At 37.3% G+C, this 12,209-nt stretch overlaps 1 pseudogene; it reads left to right on the top strand.

Moving 5' to 3' along the window:
* Positions 1-2,340: 2,340 nt before the first annotated feature.
* Positions 2,341-5,675, top strand: LOC125198023 (annotated as a pseudogene).
* Positions 5,676-12,209: the final 6,534 nt, after the last annotated feature.

The following is a 12,209-nucleotide window of genomic DNA, read 5'->3' as shown; positions in this document are numbered from 1 at the left end:
AGGTGCTTATAGCCAAGGCCAGTGGTATAGTAGTTCCCATGTACATCTCATTCGGTTTTTAGCAACTCTACAGACCAACATTAGGCATCATTATCAGGTACTACTACATATAAATATTTCGACCTAGCATGTATTGCAAATTTGCAATGAATCAACAACATTTTATCTCTGTTTCAGAATGCAGACACTGATTCAAACTCTGATGACGATGATGAAGATGAAGAGCAGCGGCATAGTAGTATCCCCTCTAAGTTTAACTATTCTTTGTTCCTTTTGTGTATTCTTCCCTCTTTTCATCCTTCTTCTAAAGATACAGATGAAGATATATAAAAACCTTATAGAAACATAATGAAAATGGTTGATTTTTAAAAATTTTATCTGCAATTGCTGAATAATAGTATTGAAATGTTATGAACCTTTTCATAGTTTTTCACCACTCAGTAACAATATCTGCAACTCATTCACAAGAGTAAACTAGACAAGTCAAAATTGCAGCTGGAGCTCAAACTAACAGTTACCAAACTATTTAGTAGTACTACAAAAAAGGCTAGTAGGAGTAAAATATTTCACCGAAAATGCAGTAGCTCTCAACCTGCATATTGAATTAGTAGGAAATTTAATCTCAGAGCAAGTAAATAGTATCCATCCAAAAACGCCCCATGCATTCCAAAGACCCTATTGTTTCTGCATCCCTCTCGAGGAATTTCTTTGAAGAGGAAGAGAACATGTCCAACCGTGAATCTGCACGGCCGGCTCTCCTCAGCAGGACGAGCTGATCGCCCAAGAGAAGGAGGTCGAGGAGAAACAGAGAAAGCTGTGGGAGATGACTGATGGAGCCTTAACTCTACCTGATCAACTTTGCATCCGAGAATTCCATCGAGGTGAGTGGCTTTGCCTGTGACATCCCTGAGCTGATACTCTTGTTAGACATGCATCTTGTTAGAGTTAGACAGGGATTTGCAATTATCTTATTCTTAACAATAAGGTCACACGTTTTGGGGTTATAAGATTGTGCTGTTAATTTATTGATGGATTTGTGGCATGAATAAATATCGATTTGATTCAAGTAATCACTATAGTAACTCAATTCGGAACTCATTTTCTGTTGTGTTTAGCCAACTCATGTTTCCCCCACTTTCACTTTATGAGTATTATTTCAACCAGTAAAAGAAAAAGAGACATCAAGTGCTCCTAGCTAACAATGAGTAGGGGACCCTTACTAATTCACATTAATTATGAGATGAGGCCTCAACACTTTATAAGAATGATCTCTCACAACTATTGGTGAATTTTATCATTGTCCAACCTAGCTCATGAAATATAAGACTACAGATTGCTCATAAATACTACTCCATCCTAATTATATTCTCTAATCAACAAGCGATGTATGTTTGAATAAGTATCGTATAATGAGTTGCATACTGTAACAACTAACAATAAACCGTAAATATCGAAAATCCTTAAAATATATATAAAAAAAAACATTACAGCAACAATAAAGAAGAAGAAGAAGAAGAATTAATTATCATAAGTACGGCACTCGTCGGTCTCGGGATTGTCCTTGCAGTAGGTCTCCAAGGGTCGGAGTCCTTGTGCTTGTCCCTGGCGTGGCTGGCCACGCCGCGCTCAGCTCTCCACCTCGTCCCATGCTGCCGCGCACTCCCCGCTCACCGCATCGCCCGCACGCGCCTCCTCCCGCAGCCTTGATGCTCTCCTCCACCTTGTTGGTCAGCTTGTCCGGCGCCGCGGCTACGCACATCCTTCTCAGTGGCACGCTCACGCTCCGCCTCCACGGGTTGTTCAACTGCGAAGCTCACGGATTTCGGCTGCTCCGATGCCCTAGCGAACACTTTCACGGCGGCGAAGTTCACTCCAGCTACGGCTGCTGCCATTTTTTGCTATTTGCGAGATGAACAAAATGATATGATGCTGTTTGATATGGTTTATGTGGAAATTATATAGAGTTGGGATGTGTGGTGAATTGCGGATAAAAAAATTCTTATCATTTTCATCATCCTTGGCCGTCCACGTGGCTACCATACAAGATCTTTTTTTTTGCGCAAAATATCTTTTCTGGACTTTTTTATTTTGCGTTATCGTGCTAATTCATTATACATATAAAAAGAATTAAAGAAATTAAAAAGCAATGGTTAATTTGTGGACAATTAGTGTATTAAGTTGATGTATTTCACACGTTTCAGCTTGCAACGCTGCAGGTTCGAAAATATCAGCTCTGAACGGACAAATCTATTTCTGTCGTGTGAGTTTTGATTTGATTTGTATATGGGTTTTCTTTATCACACTATTATGTAGAGTTTTTTACTTAATATGCATGATTCAATGACTTACTCCAAGTCCCAACCATATCTGGACGTGGGGTTGGCCGAAATAAATAAGATTGAAAAGTATGGCCATTCATGGTTAAAATATAATACTATTAATAAATAAAATGTATTAGTACAAAGACTAAGCGATTGGTCGCATAATACATACACGTAGTGCCGTTCAGTTTCCCCGCTACGCTATACTTGTCTCTTCTTGGATAATTTGCTGTTTGGTTGCCATGACAACTAAGCTCGCCAACCCGTCCGCCCGTTTCTATTTTGTCGCGACCCGTTTGGTTGCCCCTCAATATCTAAACATTCCATTTCACCCTACCCCAATAACTAAATTTGTCATCTCTCCTCTCTCTTGCCTTTGTTGTGATGATTTTTGCAAAATCCCAAAGTTAGTTTTAATTTGTTCGAAAGAGCTGGGTGGTGGTTGTTGCTTGGCTGGGCAAAACTCAGAAGAAAACTTCTTTGCAGCCATGCCAATGATTTTTGTTGTAAATCTCAGTCATTTTTGTTAAATTTCTATGTTCCATTTTAGAGGAAGTCGGCCGTTTTGTTGGATTTTTATCTTTGATTTTAGTTGAATTTTTGGGTTCTCGCAATTGCTAGAAATTTTAATGATCTAGCTGCACAAAAAGTTTATGCATTAACTTCAAAATTAGTAAAATAAGATAGTGACACATTTATACTTTTAAGGGATGAACTAAAAAAAAGAATTTATATTTTATCTATCAAACCGAACATACAAGTGTTGAAAATAGCAATCTAATACTCCTCCGTTCCATAGTAATAGAGTCGTTTGCTATTGTGATACGTTTCATAGTAATTAGTCATTTCTTTTTAATAAAAATCAACACATTTTTCCACCTCTACTTTAATCTCTTACTTTATTCACTCTTATCTCTTTACCTTTTATATTTTCCACTTTATTTTCTCTTTACTTAATGAACTAACACAATTTTTAATTTCAATCAGAAAACTGTCGATTCTATGGATCGGAGTGAGTATAATTATTGGATATACGCACAAAATATAAATGAGGCGACATTAGGCGATAAAGTTAATTATGAAAAGAGGATGATGACCTTGACCGTATTAAATTTGTTCATAAAATAGCCACCATTCCCATTTTGGAGAAATGATGATTTCTGGCTCCACCAACTCAATTTGAAATCTCATGAAAAAGAAATTTTGAGTAGTAGGAGTAGTACTTATAGCAGTCGTTTTTGGTGTATCTAAAAATAATTAAATTCACCTTCTTTCTACATCCATCAGTAGTCTCTCAGGCCTCAGCCATGGCATTGTGCTCCACCAGATTCCTGCTCCTCCTCCTTCTCCTCTCCGCCATCCCCTCGCCTACATCATCCACTCCGAGACGTCCCACCGCGCTGCTCACGTCTACGCCTACGCCAGCAAATCGTGGCTCCGTGAGTGCGCCAAGTGGGACCATCTCAACCGCCGCTTCATCGTCTCCTACTTCGAGGGAGGCGTCGGCGTGGTCCCCCTCAACGGACACGGAGACGCCTCCATTTTGAGGAGATTACGGTCGTCGGAGATGCCGCCTTCGGGAATAACTCGTCGCTCGGAATCGTAATTGACCGCCCCAGGAATCGCTTGCTGGTGGCGATCGCCGATGTGCAAGGAAACAAGTACAGCGCCGTCGCCGCTTACGATTTGACCACGTGGAATCTCCTCTTCCACACCAAACTCGCCGGACCAGGTGATTCCACCCTCCCTCTCTCACCGTTTCACATCACAACTACTCTACTTACTAAAAGTCGACTGCGTATTTACCATATTTGTTCTTAATTACACATTGGTTTAATTATTAACCACTAATTGTGTAAATGAACAATATTATTAATTACATATTGCATTTCGCGTAAAAGATGGCAAGTAGTACTAATGTAGGATTTGAAAAACAACGATTTTCTTCATGGTTTAAGGGGCAACACATTTACTGCAACACATATTTACAGTAAATTTGTGGAAATTAAATTAATTGCCGTTTCATCTTAGAACGTTTCCACCTTCACTTTATATTCAAAGTTTACAACTTTTTAGGCACCAAAAAAGTGTTCACTTGCTGGCTGGGGTGTTTAGACAAAGTTTAAGCAATTTTATCTATGCAATTAGAAGACTTCTTTTAATACATTAAATATAATAGATGGAAAAGGGAAAAAAATCCCTTTTGAAGTTTTAGGAAGAGTTTCTCTAAGATTCGTGGTCTTTGAGTGTATCCAAATTTAGTGGCCAAAACGAGTTCCTAAATAGGTAGAGCTCAAATCCTTACTCTTAATTAGACGAGGTTATTACTCATAAACTCGCTCATCCATTAATTAAAATTATGCTTTTTAATCACCAGCATTCATCAACTTCTACCAAGATATATGGATTTAGGTAGGTAGGTTTTCCATCAAGATTGAAGAATTAAATACGCAGTCTATGATGTTGATGCAGGAGTTGAATAATAGGTTGAAACTCTTTGAGGCCAATGTCATTTGTCATACTCCATATCTTTAGTCTTGGCCTTTTCTCTATTAGAATATCTCAATGTGATATACAAAATAATTAATACTTCGATATTTTGCTTGCTTGAATCGTTTTTTGAAGATGGAATTTCGTAGTGGTTGCACTTAAGTATTATACTTGGATCTTCGTAAAGATGGAAATATGTATTAATAGACGATGCTGTTGTGTTTATCATGTGCTTGTACAGAAGGTGAGAAGACGTTTGCAGATGATGTAGCCGTTGACACAGAAGGAAATGCTTATGTAACTGATGTAAAGGGAAGCAAGCTTTGGAAGGTTGGTGTGGATGGTGAGCTCCTTTACACCATCAAGAGCCCACTCTTTATCCCAAAAGAGTGGTACTACAACTTGATTGGTCTCAATGGCATCGTGTACCATCCGAACGGGTATTTGTTGGTTGTCCATACTCTCTGGGGCAAGCTCTTCAAGGTTGAGATTGGCAACGGAGACGTGGTTAAGGAAGTTAACATCATTGGTGGTTCTCTAATGTTTGGAGATGGGTTGGAGCTCATATCGCCCACAAAGATCGCGGTTGCTGGCAATGCAATAAGGCTGGTGGAGAGCACGGATGATTGGGAGAGTGCCCGCATTGTAGGGAAGTCGAAGGGTCTTGGTCATCGTGTGGTGACAGCAGCCACGGTGAAGGAGGGTAAGGTTTATTTGAACCACCTTGTTGGTTTTGGGTATCCTACGAGGAAACATGTTCTTGTTGAGGCTATTTTTACATGATTATAACAAGACTCGAGGGGTTCTGATTGTGGGATAGAGGACCTTCTGTTACTTTCTAATGGTAGTGTTTCTTTTTGTGTTTGCCTTTTTGTTCAAGTTATTATGCATAAAGAGATGCATGTAAGAGACAAAAAATTATGAAGAATGAGATGAAATGCGTGAAAATGAAGTACTACTACTAGTTTGAACGATATTTATGGGATGAGTTTAGAATAAAAAGTATTTTTAAAAATCAAAATTTGACCGTTTCCCAACGACACAAATCAAATACTAGGAAAAATAAGTATTAAAAAAAAGCTCATTTTTCGTATTTAACTATAAATAAATAAAAATAACAAATAAAAAATTGGTGATGGCCAATTGGCCATGGTTCTAACTAGTTTTTTTGTAACTGTCTTTATTAGCTAATGGTAAATTTGACGTCGAAATATGCATGAGCTAATGCTGATTGTACCAAGCGGAAATAAACATTTCCAGATATGAATATGAATCAAATGATATAGCTGTAGTTAGTTTATGTAAATGTTAACGTTTTTGACAGATAAAAGTGAGTGCAGCAAGTACTACTTTATGAGTCTGAGTAGCTTCACAATTCTTATGTTTTGACTTTATTTTTAAAATAATTATTTAAAACTATAAATAATGAGTAGTATGTTACATTACATGTCTGGACATTACGAACATTCAGTAACAAGAAATGCTACACACATTCTATAAGAGATGAATTAATTTGAGTATTCCACCACTTCTAAACGTGATAGTTAAACAGATAGACTAATTTAATGTATATGAGTATCTTTCAAATTGCTCAATTAAAATGATCCAATAAAGATTAAAGTTTGGGCTTTAAAGCCATATTTAATCATAATAAATAAGCGTAGATACCATAAAGCTGATTTTCTATTTAACGGCGTAGACCGGATCAAAATAAAGTGCGCTTATATTTAATATAAATATGTTTCAGCATATTGGTCCTTCTATGTGCTAACGCTTCAATATTCAGATCTTCACAGACTATCATAAGGACGCCCTCCGATCGCTTGGAAGATCCATAGCTGCTGCAAAGAATTCTCATTTTCAATTCGCTATTGCTGATCGGCGTGACGCCTCGCTTACGCTTTCTACTCCTTCTCTCGTCGCTCTCGCTTAATCATCATAGAGAGTTTTGTGTAATTGTTCATTCAATTATTCCAACAAGTGGTATCAGAGTCACTCTATTGATGATTCTCTTAGAATAGGAAAAGAGAATTAGTAGTTTTGTTTTATGAATAATATACGCAAGAGTGTTGGCGGCGTGTATGATATGCCTAATCAGGTTCATGAATTTATGTTTTAATTTCTTAATTATGCGAAGAAATTGAGATCCATGTGAAATTTATTGATTATATTAGAAATCGTTGAGAAGAAATTCAGGGTTTTCAAGGATGCCGAGAATTGAGAATTCAAATAAGGTGCTGCATTATAATCTTGGTGAATTCACTGTGATTATTTTTCTGACAATTTCCTTATGTTAATGAATTCATCCAATATGGTAAAGAATTATGCACACTTACCAAGTTTGAATGATTGCCTTTGTTATATGATCATTTGCATAGTTACGTCTTTGGCTTAGGAATTGATTTCACCTAAGCACACGCATACGGTAAGTCGAATTTGTGAAAAAATAGAAAAATTTGATCTGAAATGAGAATACAGTTTCGCTTGTGTTCGTTTATGCATTGATTCTGTTGGATTAGAATATCGCAAACTGTATTCTTGCTTGGCGATTAAGGTTTTCTCATCAGATGTTTTGGTGAATCTATAACCCATGTAAGGTTTGGCGTATTTAATTGGTTGTTATTTTGGTGTTGCTATTGGTTGTTTATGGTTGTTGGCTACGTTCTTGAAAAACATCAAAATTTGGATTTTATCGATTTAATGAAAAATCGGATTTGAACAAAAAATTATATGAAATCCCATCAGAGTCGCAATTCTGCGATTTGGGTCGTGTTTATGTGGCCGGCCGTCAGATTCACGACTTGCCGTAGTTCAAGGAGGCACGCCAACACAAAGGACTCGCTGGCTGCCCACCGTATTCCGTAAAACTATAAATCCACTCCCTCAAGGAACAGCGTTTGTATTCCTGGCTTTTGAATTTTTAAATTAAATTCTCGGGTACATCTCATGTTCCTTATTTTCTACTCATGAAATAGCTGTATTTTAATGCGGATATTAGTCGGCCAAAAAGAAGATTAATATTTGGTACCTAGATACACATATACGTGTAATAAATACGTGACAATTAACTGCAAATTTTCCCGCGAGTGCTGGTGACGCCAAAAGGTGGACGCCACTTTAATGATCTTATTTGTCGCATTTAACCTCTGTAAGGATAGCCGCGCATTTATGTTCATACACGTCAAAAGACTTTATGCGATGTCGCTCGGTACTGTAATGTTTTACTAATATTCAAAGTAGATTACTTAAGACGCTGGGTAAAAAGTTATAACCTCTATTGTCTAGATTTCTTTATTGCGAATGTTGGGATCTAGATCTCGTGTATGTATTTTAATGCGGATATTAGTCATTAAAAGGAAGATTAATGTTTGGCACTTAAAATACATATATACCCGCTGTGTGATAAATACGTGATAATTATCTGTTCATGGGAGTAAAGTGCGATGCCAAAAGGTGGACATTACTTCGACTGTATCTTATTTGCCGCATGATCACTACAACGGTGCTACCAATTACAAGTTCATATTATCGGCTAAAAGACTTGATATGGATGCTGTGCCGGTACCGAGATGTTACCTTCTTATTTAGATTTTATTATGGGAGCATGACAACTATTTTTGGGTTTTGTTCTTTGTTGCTATTACGTTCTTTACTGGCAGCTTTCTTTCCTGGGGCCCATAACAATACGTTAAAGGTTGAATTCAGGCCAAATTTTAAAGATTGCAAAGATTATATTTTGATTGCCTGGGGTTGCAATGGATCCGGATTACGCTGGGTGATCGGGAACTTCATTTCTCCTACTAATATTAAGACTTCTTATCGGGCGATAACCACGAGAGGCTCGGGAAACACTCAAATCGGTAAATCACGATCATTAGGCGTAGCATCCCGTAAGCCTTTCGAGGCACCGCATCCGAGTATATCACTAAGGCCGCTGAATAACTTGCCAAAATTAAGGAATGTTTTGTGAAAAAATTCATAAGGTTTCGAGACAAACATGCTGATCTCAATAAAGTATATAATGGCAGTGGCAACATAAAGGAGCACATTATGAAAATGTCTCATGTCAGCTCTACCAGTTCGCTAATCGAAAGACTTTGCTTCATGTGATTCACGCTGCATATACGTATCTCAAGAAATAAAGCAGCGGCATTAAGAAAAAGTGTACTGAGAATGCCGCCATGGATAGGTTCATCACAAAAGAAATAACATAACGATAATGATAGTTGTTTCTTTCAGGGTAAACATGATAAAAAAGAAAATTAATTGTAAATATCACGCATGGTGCGCAAAGGAAGCAATTTGCTGCATGCTCTAAAGTTAATTTTGCCAGATTTAGTCCCTAATGATATTTGCTGCAGATTCGGTGCTACTACTCACATAAGGTTATCAGCAAGTAAAGGTCAGTTCGAGTTAACAAAGTCAATTTGACAGAAAGATACATCTATGCGGGACATGACAAATCGCAAGAGGAGACTATCAAGTATCAGAGATTGTTATTAAAGACCTAAAATTATTCGCTCTTTGAAGGATACTTTATCAGATCAGTTTTTAGACAAAATTTGGTTTCTATTTGCTGGACAAATTGCTTTAATCTAAATAAAGTTCTTCTTAATAATTCTTAAGACAGGCACTGCTCTGGTGCATATATCTTTGTATGCTCACTATATTTACATCGTATGACATGTTGAACAAAGGACTATGGAATTAAATAATTAATTCTGGGTTAATTTATTTATTATTCGTTGTTTTGGTTATATCTCAAAATAAAGGATCGCAGACTCAGGTCATGTTATATCAATACACTTATCTTCGTAACTTGATTCGCGTGTTTAATGTACGAAGAGTTGGTAATTAAACTTAAGAAATTAGGTGCCAATAGAGCTATACATTTTAGAATCGATATATACCTTATTACTTCAGGTTCATTCACTGCTTCGAATGATCAACAATATTTTATATCATTCACAAATGAATATTCTTGTTTTGGGCACCCCTATTTAATTTATTAAGCCGAGGCTTGTGACAAGTTCAAAACATTCAGCCGATGTTGAGCCTCCAACTCAACAAAGGCATTAAGAAAGTAAAATCCGACCGTGCGGCGAAACTACGACGTAAAAAAGATCGTCAAAGTAACAATGTCAAAGACATTTCGCTTTCCATTCGAAATAGCCGCAGATCGCCGTTATACACCATGCCGATCGCCTGAAGATGAAAAGGCGTAGCTAAAAGACCTAAATAAAACTCTTAAAGATATGTAAGTGAGTACATTTATCATTCTTCCTTGTCGATCTACTCTTAGGAGCAGGTATTAAACATCAGAAAGATATATTCTCACTGGGTCTTCCGTAAAATTTAAAATAGGTTTTTTAAATTTTGTTTATCCCACAAAGGAACTAATTTTTTGGGACGAAATATAAGATTCGAGGATGTTGAGTTCGAGGGAGGTTAACGTGTTAGTGAACATTACTTTGAGATTTAAACAGATAAACACTCACTACCGGCTTTAACAATGATTAGATATCAATTACTATCATCAAGAAGTTAAGTGTTATTAAGAACCTCAAGATGATATTGCGAACATTCAATCTCATGCTATGATATCATTTAAAGTCAATCTCAACAACCTCAATTAAGCACTCGTCAATGGTACCACAAATTTTACGGGCAGAGTTCTTTCATTCGGGATTCCGTAAAGAATGTTACGGTCGCTGCGGTATCACAACTTCCGTGGGAGAAAATGCATCGCTTTAGATCTGGAATCGAAGAAATAATTTTCGATAAGTGATACGTTGCACTAACACCAAGAATTTTCTCGCGAAGAAATTCCGAGATGAAAGATCTGGGAAGCCTTCTTTAGAGCCTGGAATCGAAGAAATAATTTTTCGATTTGTCATTGCATGATATAGTGAAAAGGTGCCTAAAGATTGAGACGCAAAATCAAAAGAAAGAATACCCCTACGACTAAATGAGACAAACCTAGTCTCATTCAAATGCTTCCCAAGATACATCTCGAGATTTAGAAACGAAGGTTCCATATGCCGTTGATCGGGAGCCTACGCGTGTTCGGGCGTATTGCACTCAATTTGGTTTTAATTGTTTATATGTTATGATATTTCAATAACCCGATACGGACTCTATTATGAAGCCAAAGAAACGGGTTACGAGATATTTATGTATAACTAAGCATTACATGCTCGCATACAAAAAATCGATCATTTGGAGAGATCTTTAGTGAATTTGATTCCGATTCGGGTTAGATGCCAATACAAGAAAGGATCCATTTTAGTTACGTTGCCTCTGGGTTGGCTGTAGAGCCATTTCATGAGAAGGCTGAGCAACACTTGTAGCTACTTCGCCATGATAACACCAGAATTTGTTTCAGGGGCATCTAGTTAATGAATACGATCAGAAATTTTGTCACTAGCCGCAGATAACACATGAAACGAAAGACCACTTAAGTTATAAGCCACATAATAACTCACAGATATATTCTAAGACAACAGAGCTTCCTGTTGTTAAATAAAGAGTTCGAATGGACAAATACATATGGAAGATAAGGGGACGGATTTGACGCATTTAATAAACTACTATTGAAGTGACTATCACCCAAGGTCTTTCACGTACGTACTCTCAAATGGCAGTTATGTTGTTTAAGTGGTACTTGCTCAAATGAAAGAGTTTTGCTTAATGCTTTATATTGTGTTTTGAACATGAAGTTATAAACTCATGTTATCCTCCGTGCACTAAAGACATAAGCTATTCCATTATTTTTGTTTGATCTCACTTTGAGACTAAACATTGAAATATACGTATGATCACCTTAGCATGAAATTTCCACGCCACACTCCATAATTGATCCGTTGTTGATTATATTTGCATACGTGATTATCACGGGTTTAATCATGAAAAAATATGGTGACCGCCTTTTAGTCCTATGTCGATATGGTCGATAATAAGATTGTTCCTGGGAATACACTAGCGTGATAGCACTGAGCGCCATCTTGCCGAGACACATTTATCTGTGTCATGGCTGCCTGCCGAGATTGTTAGAACAGCCTACACGACTAATTTAATGCTGCATTATATTTCGCCGCTTCAATTAAAGCGATCCAATAAAGATTAAAGTCTGGGCTAAAGCATTTAATCACAGGAAAACAGATACCATAAAGCCGATTTTCATTCGGATGCAGTGGACCGAATAGAAAATAAAGGGGTTTATATTTAATATAAATATAAGCCAGGTTATGGTCCCCGCACGTTATAAGCACCGTTCAATATCTCTCGTATTCTCCCGCACTATTGTGAAGATCAGCTCGATCGCTTGGAAGATCCATAGCCGCCGTAAAGAATTCCGCTCTTCAATTGGCATGATCGGAAATGCTTCCGCCTACCGTT

This window comes from Salvia hispanica, unplaced genomic scaffold (assembly GCF_023119035.1).
Source record: "Salvia hispanica cultivar TCC Black 2014 unplaced genomic scaffold, UniMelb_Shisp_WGS_1.0 HiC_scaffold_1168, whole genome shotgun sequence".
Classification (NCBI taxonomy): domain Eukaryota; kingdom Viridiplantae; phylum Streptophyta; class Magnoliopsida; order Lamiales; family Lamiaceae; genus Salvia; species Salvia hispanica.
Note: the sequence above shows the minus strand (reverse complement) of the source record. Positions and strands in the feature narration are given on the sequence as shown.